Source organism: Rhinolophus sinicus, linkage group LG10, assembly GCF_036562045.2.
Source record: "Rhinolophus sinicus isolate RSC01 linkage group LG10, ASM3656204v1, whole genome shotgun sequence".
NCBI lineage: Eukaryota > Metazoa > Chordata > Mammalia > Chiroptera > Rhinolophidae > Rhinolophus > Rhinolophus sinicus.
In genome coordinates this window covers 4,186,799-4,201,419 of record NC_133759.1, presented here as the reverse complement: position 1 = coordinate 4,201,419, position 14,621 = coordinate 4,186,799, and the positions used below count along the sequence as shown (strand labels likewise).

At 45.1% G+C, this 14,621-nt stretch overlaps 1 protein-coding gene across 11 annotated transcripts in view; it reads left to right on the top strand.

The window, feature by feature from the left end:
- The window catches only part of SUMF1 (sulfatase modifying factor 1), a 277,240-nt gene that overhangs the window by 46,548 nt on the left and 216,071 nt on the right, over window positions 1–14,621 (top strand). The gene's annotated exons all lie outside the window — the stretch shown is intronic.

Sequence of the window (14,621 nt, the reverse complement as noted above, 5' to 3'; positions counted from 1 at the left end):
AAAAGGCTTTTCCACAGCACACAGCACTCGTGGGGAGGGCGAGGCATGTGCTCTAAGATTGGGCTGGCAGAAGGCCCGCCCCCAGGGGGCTGGGTCATCACAGACATGTCAGACTAACTGAGTGGGCTCATGTGCTGCTTTGCTCTTGGTCCCCGGGCAGGTTCTTCCTGCCGCCCTGGATAACGGAACCGTTCCATGATGGACGTCCGGTAGCCCATGTTTCCATAGAGATTTAGCTTTCAGATGCCCTGGGGCTTTAGGTGAGTCATCTCGCCCTTGTCTGGCTAGTGCTTCATCCAGAAAGTGCACTTGGGGTACTGGCGGTCAGTCTGGACAGCTGCCCTGGGGTGTGTGCTGGCGTGGAGTGTAGGTGAAAGTGGGGAGCGAAGAAGCTGGTGGTGAGGTGGTTAGGAGGAGTCAGACCTGCGTCCTCATCCTGGTCCTGCCACCTGATGGCCTGGGGGAAGGAGGGACATCTTTGATTCTGTGACCCCATCTATAAAACGGGAGTGACAATAAAATTGAAGGAGGTCAGGCTGCTCTGAGGATTGAGGAGATGAGAGCTCTTAGCCCTGTGCCGCTCAGCAAACGGGAGACAAGCGGTGTTTTTCACGTGCCTCTCAGCTTGACCGCTTCCTTTGTGAGAATCCTTCCCCTTCAGCTCTTCTTATTGTTTATGAGACCAGATTCTGTTCCTTTTCTTTCACCTGTTTCATACGCATGTATTAAATGAGCACGTGCTCTGTGCTGGGCAGACATAAGCAGCACATCATCCTGCTCTACAGAGAGTTCGAATTTCCAGTTCCCTCATTGTGGTGCTTTACTTGCCTGGCAATGGACGCTTTGCCCCAGTGGCTTAGGAAGTCAGAACCCAAGCCCAGGTTTTGGGCTTCCTTTCAAAGATTGTTTATTCCTTCCCTGCACCTCTGTTCACCCGGAAATAACCGTGGGGGGAGGGGAGGGAGGGCTTGCAGTGTTCTCACCTGCCCCCCTTGTTTATTTGGGTCCACTGCTGACAGGCCAGGCCTAAGCAGCTTTTCTGGGCAGAGGAGGGGTACTCTCCCAATTCTGGGGCGAAGTCGGCCTCCATTCTGGGTCAGTTGCCTGTGGTCTTGTCTCCTGTCTTGGTGTGGTTTGGGGTGTGAGCTGACAGCCAGCAGCTTCGGCGCTACATCCAGAGCAGACCTCCCTACCAGGCGTGGCGTGCAGTGTCCACCTCTGTGGGCCGCCCTTCCTGTCGTAGTCAAACCCGGGGCTTCCCCGGACAGTTTGTGGTTCCCAGTATTGCACCGACTCTCCCAACACCCCCCGTATCTCAGCCCCTGGTTTATGCTGAATGTTTTCAGCTAAGGCCTGATCTCATCATGCTTGTCAGTCACAGGCTCACTTAACATACATGTGTGTTCTGACACAGGATAGTTCTCTTCTTTACGATGGTTCACGCACCACAGCCCATCTTCATGAACCCTTCCCACAGCACTCCGAGTCAGAGGTGTGCAATCATTAGCAGTTGTTTGGGACGAAGACGTGTGCTCTCTGTCAACATGAAGTCAGTCGCCAAGTCTGTCTCCACTCGAGCTTTCTAGATTATTAGTGACAAGTGTGTTTTGGGTACAAAAGAAGACGTATGCCTCAGACCTGCCTCCTTGTGTGAGAGGCCCGCTTTCCCCTGCTGCCTAGAGCTTTTGAGGGGAGTCAAGTCAAAGCGCTTATACTTTGCAATTATAGACCTCCCCCCCCTCCTTGAAGGACTCAACGTGCTTTTTCTCTCTCCCTTTCTTTATTTCTCATATCCTCAAAATGTTCCTGATTGTGCAAAAGGAGGCATGTGGTCTTCGTCCCATTTCTTATGAGAATACTTGGAGCGGAGAGAAGTGTAGACTTTGCCCCAGATTTGGAGTTTGATTTGCAGCGTCAGGATTCAGTGCCAGGTGTTCTCATCTGAAGACTCATTGGGTTCACTGGACTCCAGATGTGTTTTGAAATATACAACGTGAAGGTCTTCTCTCTTCCTTGTAGTATTTTATCACAAGCTGCATACGTTTATCACAAGCTACATACGTCAGGAATTTCCGGAAGTGTTATAAATATGAAAGATGATTTAAGAGATGTGAATTGCTGTGTCATGCAGTGGCTTCTTCCAAAAGCAGGCGGAGGCAAGACATTGCACCTATGGCCTTTTATAGCTTGAGATTTTAAATCAGTTTCCTCCCCTGCTTACCTTCCTCATCTCTTATTTCCTCTAAATTGTTCTTTAAAATGACTGATTTGGCAAGTCAGTTTTCGTACCTACCATTTGACTTATTAGTGAATTGTAAAGTAGTGTAGTGCCATTTTCCGTCTCTATAGCTTTACCTTTTGTGACTCTTGTGCCATAGTGGCTCATTCGTTCTTTCCCTAAGGATCTGGAAGTAAAACCATGTTATTGAGAAGAGAAAAATAGAACCGTTCAGTTGTCTTTTTTACCAAATTATTCTGGGGATTTTTTTAATGTGGATATGTGGACAGATTTATAATATAGATATACATATCCACGTGTGTGGTTTCTATATAAATATATAGTTTTATCCATTCAGCGAAATTTATTGGCAATCCATTAGATGCCAGACTAGTGTGCTGGGTTCCGGGGATCCAGCAGACACGACCCCTTTGCTCGCATGGAGCTGACATGTGCTGAGGAATGAAGCAGACACACGTAATTACATAAAGGTGCGTTAAGTATTTATTATATGTAAAGAGGAGCATAGTGTGAGGGTTAGAAGCGGGCCGTTTTGGAGTCAGACCTGGTGTCCTAGTTCAGCCAGCTACTAGCTGAAAGACCTGGGGCAAATCACTTAAATTCTCATCAGCGTCCTCATTTATATGTGAAGAAATAGTCGTACCCCCTGTGGAGTTAGTGAAGGGTTTCTGGGAGATACCACAAAGAAAATGTTTATTGTAGTGGCTGGTATGTGGGAAGCACTTGATAAATCTTACTTATGACTGCTATGTTGTATGTGTAGTGGAAATTTAAATACAGTAAACCAGCAAGCTATGAATGACACCTCACTTTGAAATTTAATCCTTGGGAAACATTTATTGTGGACGTTTTGAGGGTGTGGAGAGGAGATTAGCCATCTGGTATCAATTACGCTCCTCTCCAGGCGGTCTTGACTTCATACTCACTGACGGAAGTAAGCACTGCTTCTGATGAAGGGGCCAGAGTTACGGAGGAGTTGGGCCCTTTGCACTTGTCCACTCTCCAGTGTCCAAAATAAAATCATGGCAGTCTTTGAGAATTCTTTGGAAATAATGTTTCACTACACATACCATTTGTTATAAGCTAATTGCTTATTCTCTCGCGTAACTCGCTAAAGAGTTGTCACCGAAGGACGCGAGATTGTGGGTATGACAGAATGTGATAAATGAAATCCTTAGGAAGATTAAAATGTGTTTGTTTTTCTCACTTCAAGCAGTGCTCAGAGCCATAGCTGGCTTTGCGAACAGGGCTAAACAGCTTGACACCGTTATTCTGAGAGATGAAAGTGACTGAGTCTGGAGCAAACCTTTCAGCACGTGTAGTCTGTACCCTGGGGTGTCGGTGGCTTGGTTTTAGTTGACCCAGAAGTCACCTTTCTTTAGGATGATGCTACTGTGTACCAGACATTGTTCAGGGTGAAACAGACTGATTTATCTACGCCTTAGAATGAATCCACCCAGGAATGGGGACCATGAATGTTCTTTTGCGTTGTCCATCAGCGTATTAAGCTTTCTGAGATTAAGGACCACCTGCATTATTAGATGACCTATTCCACTAGTCTGTGTACAGTCGTTAGCAGGTGATGAGAAGGTTAGTCCTTTGTTGCAGAGATCCAGGCTGCTACTTATTTCCTCTTAATGGTTGCTTCTTCTGTGTTTATGTTGACTGGTTTTCAGCATACAGATGTTTTATGGCCTTTTGTTGAAAAACTACCATTTATTTTCTCAATTATTATAGTCCATGCCTCTTGAACAGATCAGATGTACGTACCATTTTATTGGTGCAAGTAGTAACCGTTTTCCAGGGATCTCACTGCTCTTCCTTCTCGTTCCCCTTCTGTCTGGAAGTTGGGTAGAGTGGCTACAAAGATTGAGGCCCACGGCCACCTCATACCCTCTAGGATGGGCACTGTTTTAAAAAAAGAAAGTAACAAGTGTTGGTGAGGATGTGAAGAAATTGGAACCCTTGTTCCCTGTTGGTAAGAATGCAGAATGGTGCAGTTGCCATGGAAAACACACAGTGGCTCCTCAGAATATTAAAAATAGAACTATACGACCCGCAATTCCACTTCTGGGCATGTTCCTAAAGAATTGAAAGCAGGGTCTTGAAGGGATCTCCGTCCACATGTTTGTACAGCAGCTTCTTCACAGCAGCCAGAAGGTGTAAGCAACCAAGTGTCGACAGATGGAAGGATAATGAAAATGTGGTCTGTATACACAGGGGAATATTATTCAGCCTTTAAGAGGAAGGAAATTCTATCGCCTGCTGCAACATGGATGAACCTTGAGGATATTATGCTAAGTGATATAATCCAGTCACAAAAAGACAACTCTGTATGAGTTTGCTTATATAAGGTACTTAGAGAGTCACATTCATAGAGACAGAAAGCAGAATGGTGGGTTCCAGGGACCTGGGGGAGGGGAGAATGGGGAGTTAGTGTTTCATGGGTAGAGGCTCATTTTTGCAAGATGGAAAGAGTTCTGGAGAGGGCTGGTGGTGATGGTTGCACAGCAATTTGATTGTACTTCGTACCACTGAACTGTGGACTTAAAAATGGTTAAGGTGGTAAATTTTATGTTATGTGTGTTTCACCCCAGTTTGAAAAACAAGTTAAGGTCTCTGAGTGAGGCCCTTGAAAGAAGACTGTGTTGCTTATCTCCCATCTTGGCACGAATTTGTGGAAGCGACCCTGCAGGAAGTGAAGTGACTGGGGTGGCGAAGCTTCAAGGTGGAGGGATTGGATGTTGAATGGTGGTGACGACAGGGCCCCCTCAGGTCTCCAGGGCAGCAGCTGCAGTTCCCAAGTGAGGACGCTCAGGCCGAGTGGAGGGACAGGACGGCTGATGCTGCTCTTCCCAGCTCCGGGGCAGGGCCCCGCCTCCGCTCATCCTGTCGGGTCTTTGTAGTTTCCCTGCTCATACCTTCTACTCAGAGACTGTTAAGGCCAGGACTTTATATAATGTGCTTTTATATTGATGAATTGTAAAGGGCAGAACTATTTTGACTCACAACACTTGTGACACCAAATGTGTGTGGGTTTCCCGACAACAACCAACTCACCAACTCTCTGGCCGTCACGAGGCTGCCCTTCCGTTGAGGTTGGTTCTCACACCGACCCCGCGGAGTTCCCCGCATACTAAGGCTCAGTCCCGCTGGTCTGCCCCCACTTCCGATGCCAGCTGCAAGTGAGGTCATGGGTTAGCCACTCCTCTGCCCGATGGACTGCAGATTTGGAGGTTCCCAGGATGCCCTCCTCGGCTCTCATTTGCCAGAACAACTCACAGAACTCAGGAAAGCGCTTCACTTACAACCAGTGGTTAATAGAAAGGCTACAAGTCAGGAACAGCCAAATGGAGGAGCTGAGAGGGCAAGGCGTGGCAGTCGGGGCACACAGCTTCCCTGCTCTTTCCGCGGGGCCCCTTCCCGGCATACCCACGTGTTCAGCAACTCAGAACCCACTGAACCCCATCCTTGAGCGGTGTTTAGAGGTGATTAAGTAAGCAGGATTCATTAAACCCTTCGCCATTGGTGATTAAACTCAATGTCCAGCCGCTCTTCCCTCCCTGGAGCTCAGGGGTGGGGCTGAAAGTTCCAGCCGTCTAATCATGGCTGGTCTTTCTGGCCACCAGGCCCCATCCTGAAGCCACGTACTCCTCCCCGTGCCCCCCCCCGCCCCCCATACCACAGAGATATGAGACATGTCATTATCTTACAAAAGAAAGGCATCGCTCAGGAAATTCCAAGGATTTCAGGAACTCTGTGCCAGGAACCGGGGACAGAGACCGAATACTTGCTTTTTATTAGACCACAGCGAGGAAGAAGGAGGTGTGTTGGCCACGAGGAGTGGGCGTGATGGAGGTGGAGGGGGTGTGCTCTTTCAGCCCGGCTAGTGACGTGTCCTTTGAAGAGACCCAAAATGGTCGAGGGACAGGCCTGGCAGGTGTCTGAGGGAGGATATAGGAAGCGGGAGTGTAAGCTCAGTGCTCACAGAGGGCCTGCAGAGGAGGGATGATGGGAAGCACACCATTACCACAGGGCCTGGCACAGCTGCCTGTCCAGCGCAGGCGCAGGACACTGGCTGCCAACCTGACACTGAGGTTTATGGCACCTGTAGGTTACTTTGTCATGAAAGGAAAATGAACTCCCTACTTACCACTTTATGGCTGGGACATGAGTGTTCCTTGGAGGTTTCTGAAAACCTTTCCAGGGATACACAAAGAGGAGACTTTACCAAGCAGGGTTGTGACCTGGAACAGGTGCTGTTATAGTATGAGGTTGAGACCCCCAGACCTAGTGGGGTTTGAGCCAGTGAAACTGAGGGACGTCTGCGGTGTCACTTTAAGTATGCACGTCTGTTTCAGTGGTAGGTGCTGCTACTTTAAATGTGGGTTTATTCCTGAGTGAAATAAACAGGTATATGCTAAGAGAAGTCCATCAGGAGAAGCACATCTCACAAGGGACATATTGCAGCTCCATCCAAAAGCTAACGAATGTCCTTATTTAAAAAAAAAAAAATGAACTCTTGACTCATAGTTCTCCTTGGGTTTTAGCCATTTTCTTGCAGTGAACTTGTGAAACCCAGAAAAATCTGTGCGCTTTAAACTGGAACAGCAGAATGATTTATTTAAAAACACGATATTGTATCAGCTCACAAGAAGCAGATGGCAGAGTCGCCTGGAGCCAGACGGCCTGGCCTTGAACCCTGGCTCCGCAGCTTGCTAGCTGTGTGACCTTGGACGGACCATTTAACCTTTCTGTTCGCTAATTCTCTGTTTTAAAATGTGGCTGATGGTTGTGTGTCCAGACATTGCTGGTTCTTGCCTGGGCCTGGCACAGTGGTGACTAGCACCCCATTTCATCCCCAAACATAGCCTTATTTGGACAATAAAATATATGGTAGCCCGACCAATAACAGAACCTACCTCAGAAGATCCTTTTGAAGAGGAAGAATACTAAAAACAATCCCTGATTATAATACATGCTCAGTAAGTCTTAGCTGTTACCAGAAGATCCAGTCGTTTAAATACACAGTTTTATGCATTACCCCAGGAGCAGGAATCGTTACTGAGGACCTTGGGCTATGGAAGTCACACTTTTTATTGGGAAATGGAAAGCCACCACAGTGCGAGCAAGTTCAACACCATTCTGAAGACTCTCTTCCTTTTTACCTGGCGTGGGTGAAACCAGTACCTGGAGGAAATGGCTGTTTTCCTTCATGTCTCCAGCAGGGTCATCGCCCACCGGCCTGTGGGGTTTACAGAGAAAATCCTGCAGGCTTGTCAGTGTGTTCGGCTGCGTCCCGTGCTGTTTCCTCCAGTCTCATCCCTAGTTTTCTTTCTGACCTTTGTTGGGACTCCCCCTCCTTTTCCTCCCCTCCTGCCTTGTCTACAGCCGCCTGGGGTCCCCTCAGTGATCCTTGTGGGGGCAGAGAAACAAAACCACACAGTTTCAAAGGCTTTGTTTGATGTAGTGATGGTTTCAGATACCCACTCTTAAAATCCTTCGTCATGTTTGACGTGGTGTGAAAACAAAGTGACTTGTTGGGAGTTTGGCTTTTTTTTCACTTGCCACTTTGGGCAGAGTCGCAGCTGTGCCTAGAGGACTGTCGAGCCGGACAGGCTCAGAGGCGGGATGGACCTTGACTCTTGGCCCTGTCACTTACTAGTCTGTGACCTTGGCCACTCCACTGGTAGGCTTTCTGAGTTTCAGTATTCCTAGTCCTTAGAATGGGCATAATGAGATTTCCCGCTTCCCAAGCTTATTGTGAGAATCAGGTGAGGCGCTACCGAGTTCGCAGGGTCTAAGCAAATGTAGGCAGAATTCCTTTCTTGGAGAAACGGTTAAGGTGATTGAGAAGACTCCTGTCAGGAGACACGGGCAGAGGCTGGAAGAAGAACTAAAAATGCCGCCCCGGTTTGTGTGTTTCTGAGCTGCCTGTTGCTGTAGGATCTGCTTCAGCGTGTGTGAAGCGCTTCACATGTGAAGTAAGATCGTTTGCTTTTTATTCTAAACTCTGGGCTGCTGGAACCGTGCTTGTGGGAACCCGTGTGATCTGACAGCTTGAAGGCTTGAAAAGAAGTCAAGTGTGCAAGAGAGCCCAGCTTTTAGCCAACCAGGGCAAGGGTGACTTAGCTCTCAAAAGAGCATGCATGCATTTCAGGGTTAGTGAGTGGAGAATGAAATCTGTGCTTTTAAACCCATATTCCCCTGCCCTTAAACCTCTAGGGAGGTCTTTGACTCCTAGCGTTTTGGGGCTGTGGAAGGCATAGTCAGTTTTCTTCTTTTAGTTTTTCCTGGCTTATGATTTTCGCTCCTTTAACTTAAAACTTGTTTTTGATTATAGAAAATTTTAAACATGCAAAACAAGAGAATAGTGTATTGAACCCCCATGTCCTTAGTAACCAGGTTTAATAATTTATCAACTCGTGGTGATCTCGTTTTATCTATAGTTCTACCTACTCATCCCTGCTCCCCTCCTCCTGTGGGTTATTTGAAGCAAATCCCACACTATGTTTTATTAAAAACACCATCTTTTTTGTTTATTTTCATTAAAAACCCCCAGCTTTGTTGTGGTATAATTGGTGTAAATTGTACATCTAAAGTGTACAGTTTTACCATTTATGTGTATGTACTGATCCCAAAACCCACCACAATTCATGAAACCACCACAGTCTAGGTAGTGAACACATCCATCACCCAAAAGTTCCTGTGTGTCCCTTGGTGATTCCGCCGTCCTACCCCTCCCTGTCTCCCACACCCAAGCGTTACTGATCTGCTTTCTGTGACAGTAGATTCGTTTGTACTTTTTAGAGTTTTAGATCAATGGAATCATACAGTATGTATTTTTTTTTCTCTTGCTTCTTTCACAATGGCATAGTCTTTTATTTATTCTACAAATACTATTGTCCTCCTACTCGGTACCATTTTGGAAGCTGCAAGACCTGTTAGGAGGCTGTTGTCCTAGTCCAGGTGAGAAATGATGGTTTGGACCAGGGTGGTTACCATGGAGATGATAGCTGCCATCGGTTAAAGATCTGCTTTGAAGGTAGAACTCATCAGACCAGCTGGATGTGGGGGTGAGGGAGAGGAGGAATTGAGAATTACTTGTCAGGATTCTAGCTTGAGCAGATGGGTAGAATGTGATGATACTGAGGACGACGCTAAGGAGAGGTATGACCTTTCCTGATTTGATCCCTGCCTGGGTTTCCATTGCTTTGTCAAAGCTATTAGTGTTATCATTGGTTGGTCTTAAGTAGTATCTAATCTGCAGGTGGAAACAATATTTAAAACACTAAGCTATTCCCAGGATTGCTATGTCTTCTCCGAAATGGCTATTAAATAAAAGCTAGCAATTGTTTTCCTATTGAAAATAATGAATTTCAGTGTTCTGCTGAGTTGTTTGTGGTATCATTTGAACTTGCCAGCGGAGAGAAAGTAGGACAAAGGCAAATCACATTTTCAGACCTTTAAAAGCTTCTTGAGGTGAAGTTCACGCCACTCTTTCTATAGCCCCCAGAATGTTTTTGTGCTGGTTTTATCATTAAAATATTTGTGTCCTGCTGAATCTGATGCTGTGGTGACAACCTGTGCATGCTGTGATAAGTTATGTGAATTTCATTGTAATACACAGTAATCTGTCTTACTTCTACAGGGTTGTTAACATGTCAGCTGTTTTAATAGAACTCGGACTCCCTTTGGGGGTTTGGCCTTAGGAAAACTGGGTCAAGCGACTTCTGTGGTTCTTGCTAAGTGGTTTATATGAATTATCTCATTTAATCCCACATCAACCCAGTGAAGTAGGAACTGTTATCGTCTGCATTTTTCAGGGGAGGAGCTGGGACATAGAGGGGTTACCTAACTAGACCAGTCTCTCAACTGGTGTCGGAGCCATGACTTGAACTCGGGCAGGTAGCTGACTCCAGAGCCCGTGCTCTTCATTAAAACACTTGAGGTGGATCTTGCAAGATGAATAGGAGTTTCATGAACAGTGGGGACGGGCACATTAGGCAGAAAGAATCAAGTGTCTCACTGGGATGAGTAGGGGGGCATGAGAAACTTACTGTCCTGGGGGTGATGGTGAGAAATGATGTTGGTAAGGAAAGAAAGTCATAGGGCCTAAAGGACATCTTTTTTGTTTCGCCAGAGCAGCTTTTTCATAGCTAAATTTATGAGATCTTTTAAAAGTCTCTTTGAAATCGTGTACAAGTCCAGAGATTCCATTTCTCTTTTCTTAGATCCAAAGAGCTCAGCTGGGAGCTTCTGGAGTCGCTCATTTCAAAGGCATCTTCTGATTTCAAGCAACCTGGATCTTGTCATCCAGGAGTAAAGCCACTGTCCCCAACTTTTCCGTTCGGCTTGGGTTCCCTTTCGGGTTAAAAGGAATAGTCTTAATATTTTTAAAGCGAAGAGTCTTTGCAGACCTGCCCACACTCTGACCATGGCTGAAAGGTGAACAGTCAGCAGGCACTTGCATAGCGTTGGTCTGGTGCTGCACTTACTGGAGTCCTGAAAGGATGACGGGGGTGAAAAGAGAGTCTGATGTGGTGGTTAATCCCTTTTCAGAGGCCAACCCTTGTTTCCTGCTTTGAAACATGTACTGTGCGATTTAGTAGTAAGAACTGATTATGATGAGGAGATAGTAAATGCAAAATAAAAGTTGCTTTTCAATTTTAATAAACAATATCATCTCTGAGTGTCACTGAAGCAGAACCAATACGTGCTAGAGCCTTTCATTGCACTGAATGTGTTCCTTTCTTTTAATTGAAAAATGAATAGACAGTTCATGAATGTGAATTTCAAAAGGTGAAAAGCTCACACCCTTGTCTCCCAACCTCTCCTTTCTTTCCTCCTTAGGCAGTGTTGTTAATAGTTCTTTAATGACTTTTTTTAATAAGGAGAGTCTTTGCCTATATTAGCATATATGAGTATAAGAGGGTTTTTGTTTTAGGATTTTGTTATGGAAATGCTAATAAGTAAGAGTAGAGAGAATGTACAACTCAGCTTCAACAATTACTAACTGTATCCTGCTTCAGTCAGAAGTAGAACTACTAGTGTGTATGCAATAAGGAATTTACTATAGAGATTTGACCTTACACAGTGACTTTAAAGTTGCTATTATACATATATATGTGTGTGTGTATATAAATAATCTAGATATCTAGTTTTTACCTTAAAAATAATGAACATGCAAACTAACAGGGAAGTGTGACCCATACTAAGAAAAAAGATTAGTTGAATAGAAACTGATTCTGAGTATGCCCAGATGTTGGATTTAAGAAAGACTTAAAAGCAGCTGTTATTCAAAGAATTAGTAGAAAATACAGTGTGGGTCAACAAATAGGGATTCGTAACCAACAAGTGGAAGTGATTAAAAAAAAGTGAACAACCAAGTGAAATTTCTAGAATTGATAAATGTAATAACTGAAATGAAAAGTTCCTTAGATGAACTCAATATCAGGTTAGAATTTGTAGAAGAAAGAATCAATGAACTTGGCCGGCCCGGTGGCTCAGGTGGTTAGAGCTCCGTGCTCCTAGCACCAAGGGCTGCTGGTTCGATTCCCACATGGGACAGTGGGCTCTCAACCACAAGGTTGCAGGTTCGACTCCTGCAAGGGATGGTGGGCAGTGCCCCCTGCAACTAAGATTGAACACGGAACCTTGAGCTGAGCTGTAGCTGAGCTCCCAGATGGCTCAGTTGGTTGTAGCGCGTCCTCTCAACCACAAGGTTGCTGGTTTGACTCCCACAAGGGATGGTGGGCTGCACCCCCTGCAACTAACAACGGCAACTGGACCTGGAGCTGAGCTGCGCCCTCCACAACTAGACAAATCAACAAAATCCTGTGCTACAACATTAAACATTTCAACATAATTCCAACACAAGTGTAATAATAGGAGTCCCAGATGGAAAGGGAGTGAGAGAAAGGGACAAGACGTTTTTGAAGAAGTGATCTAAATACTTACCAAATGTGATGAAACTTATCTACAGATCCAAGAAATTCAATGAACTTCAACTAAGATAATCACAAGGAGAAATACCCCTAGATAAACCAGAGTTACACTGTTGAGTAACAAAGAGGAAATCTGGAAAGCAGCAAGAGAAAAACACCTTATTACATCCAGGGCAACAATAAGTGATGAATGGCTCATTTCTCATCAGAAACAATGGAAGCCAGAAGATGGTGGGGTGATATATTCAAAGTGCTGAAAAAATCCAACTATCAACTAAGAATTGTATATCCAGCAAAACTGTTCTTTAAAAGATGAAGATGAAGGAGGTCTGACTTCTGGTTCTGGGTAAATGGAGTAGATGTTCATTTTCCTATTCTCCCCACTAAATACCATTGAAACTGTAGACACTACATATGAAAGAAACAGAAGAAGACCCTGAAAAGGTGGGAAGAAGGCAGGCAGAGTAGTTGAAGACCGTGGGACCCTAGGAATCACCTGGTGGTGAGTTCCATGGATTTTCTCATTGCCCCACATGTCCCAGTCTTGGAACTGAAGAAGCCATCAACCCACAAATGCCAATGGATGTAGATAAAAAGTCCCAGTAAAAGCCTGCTATCTGTAGCTGAAGGAGCAAGTAGGAAAGGTACAGTCTAGCAATATAGAAAATTTTAGGTAGTAACCACTCCACACACCACAAGAAAACACCGTGTTCCCACCCATGCCTGTGAAGGCCAGGTGGGGAGCCTAGACTAGCACCCTAATGAGGCCTTATTGAGGTGCCATGATACCCCTGCCAGGGTGGTGTCAGAGAAGGTCAATTAGGGAGCCAGGACTTTCATCATTGCCCTGAAGTAATGAGCCCCCCCCCCACTGTGTTGTAAGTGGAGACCATGTGGGGAGCTGGAACTTTCACCTCCATCCAGCAATAAGTAACGAAATGCCTTTGGAGGTCAGTGGGGGTTGAGCAGGGAACCTGGACTTCTGTTTCCACCTATCAGTAATGAAATGTCTCCCTCCTCTGCACTGCCCATGTGGTGGTATAGAAAGTTAGCTAAAACGGACGTTTAAGTAAGATCCAGAGTCTTGTAACATAATGAAAGACTATCCGGGTTTCAATTGAATAATCATTTGTCATATCAAGAACCAGGAAGATACCAAACTAAATGAAAAAAAGACATTCAATAGATGCTAACACAAAGGTGACAGAAATATTAGGATTACCTGCCAAAGATTTTAAAGCAGCCATGACAAAAATACTTCAGTGAGCCATTATGAAGGTGCTTGAAACAAAAAAACAAAAAACAAACGAAAAATAGAAAGCTTCAGAAAAGAAATAGAAGATATAAATGAAAACTAAATGCAAATTTTATAATCAAAAAATAGAATAACCAAAGTGAAAGCGTGAATGGGCTCAACAGCTGAATGAAGACAAGCCAGGGGCTCAGTCTGTGACCATTTTTAAGTACCTGGAAATGCTTAGAAAACACAGACTTCTGCCCACATTGTTGTTATTTGCAAGTCAGTGTATTAGCCAGGCTTGGAGAAAATGTGGTTCCTCTAACTAATGCCACTTATGGCTGGGCCTTTGACAATAGGTAGTTGACAAGGAAAAAAGGAGAACTAAGTAAGATAGGAGGTATTATGGGACCTCTGTTGTTTTCAGTAAACCACGAGCAGGCGGCTGTATGGTTAGCTGACTTTTTGCATAACAAAGGAAAAGCGAGGAATCCTACTAGTTCCCTTAGCCTTCCCAGGTGTGGTTCTGGTTTGTGGGAGCTTGTCTGGACCTGGTAGATGCTCTTCGCATGATGCTGAGACTCTAATTCTGGTAACTAAAGCTTCCGGATGTTCATTTCCATTGTACTTGTATCCAAAGCTCTCCCTAGAAAAGACAGTCTCACCCCTTGGCTGGTTGTTTTCTGACTCCAGCCCCTTCTCCTGCTCTCCTGGTCTCTAAACTGGGAGCAGTGGACTCGGGAGCCAGGCTGCCTGTAAATCCATCCTCTGCCACTTGCTTAACCTGCCTCAGAAGATGTTATGGAGATGATGCGAGTTGTTATAATATTTGCAAAGTACTTAGAACCATGCTTGTCTCGTAGTGAGCCCCATGTAAATCATTTTGAAAAGATAAACTACATTCTATGTTTTCATTGTGGTGGTGGTTACATTTGCCAAAACTCATCAGAAGTGTGCATTTAAGAAGGTTAAAAAGTTTACTGTATGTAAATTATGCCAATAAATCTGACCTAAAATTATTTTGAGATAAAAAGCAAATTCAGCCAGTCAGCAAAGGGTTTATTAGGTCTCGCATAGTAGGATTGTAAAAATCTAACTCAGAGAGGCTCGCCTGTCTAGTTGAGCAAGCCGATTATGATTGGCTAAATACAGGATACATTTGCGTGTCAGCCTGGGGCAGTGATGTAGGAGACTCCGC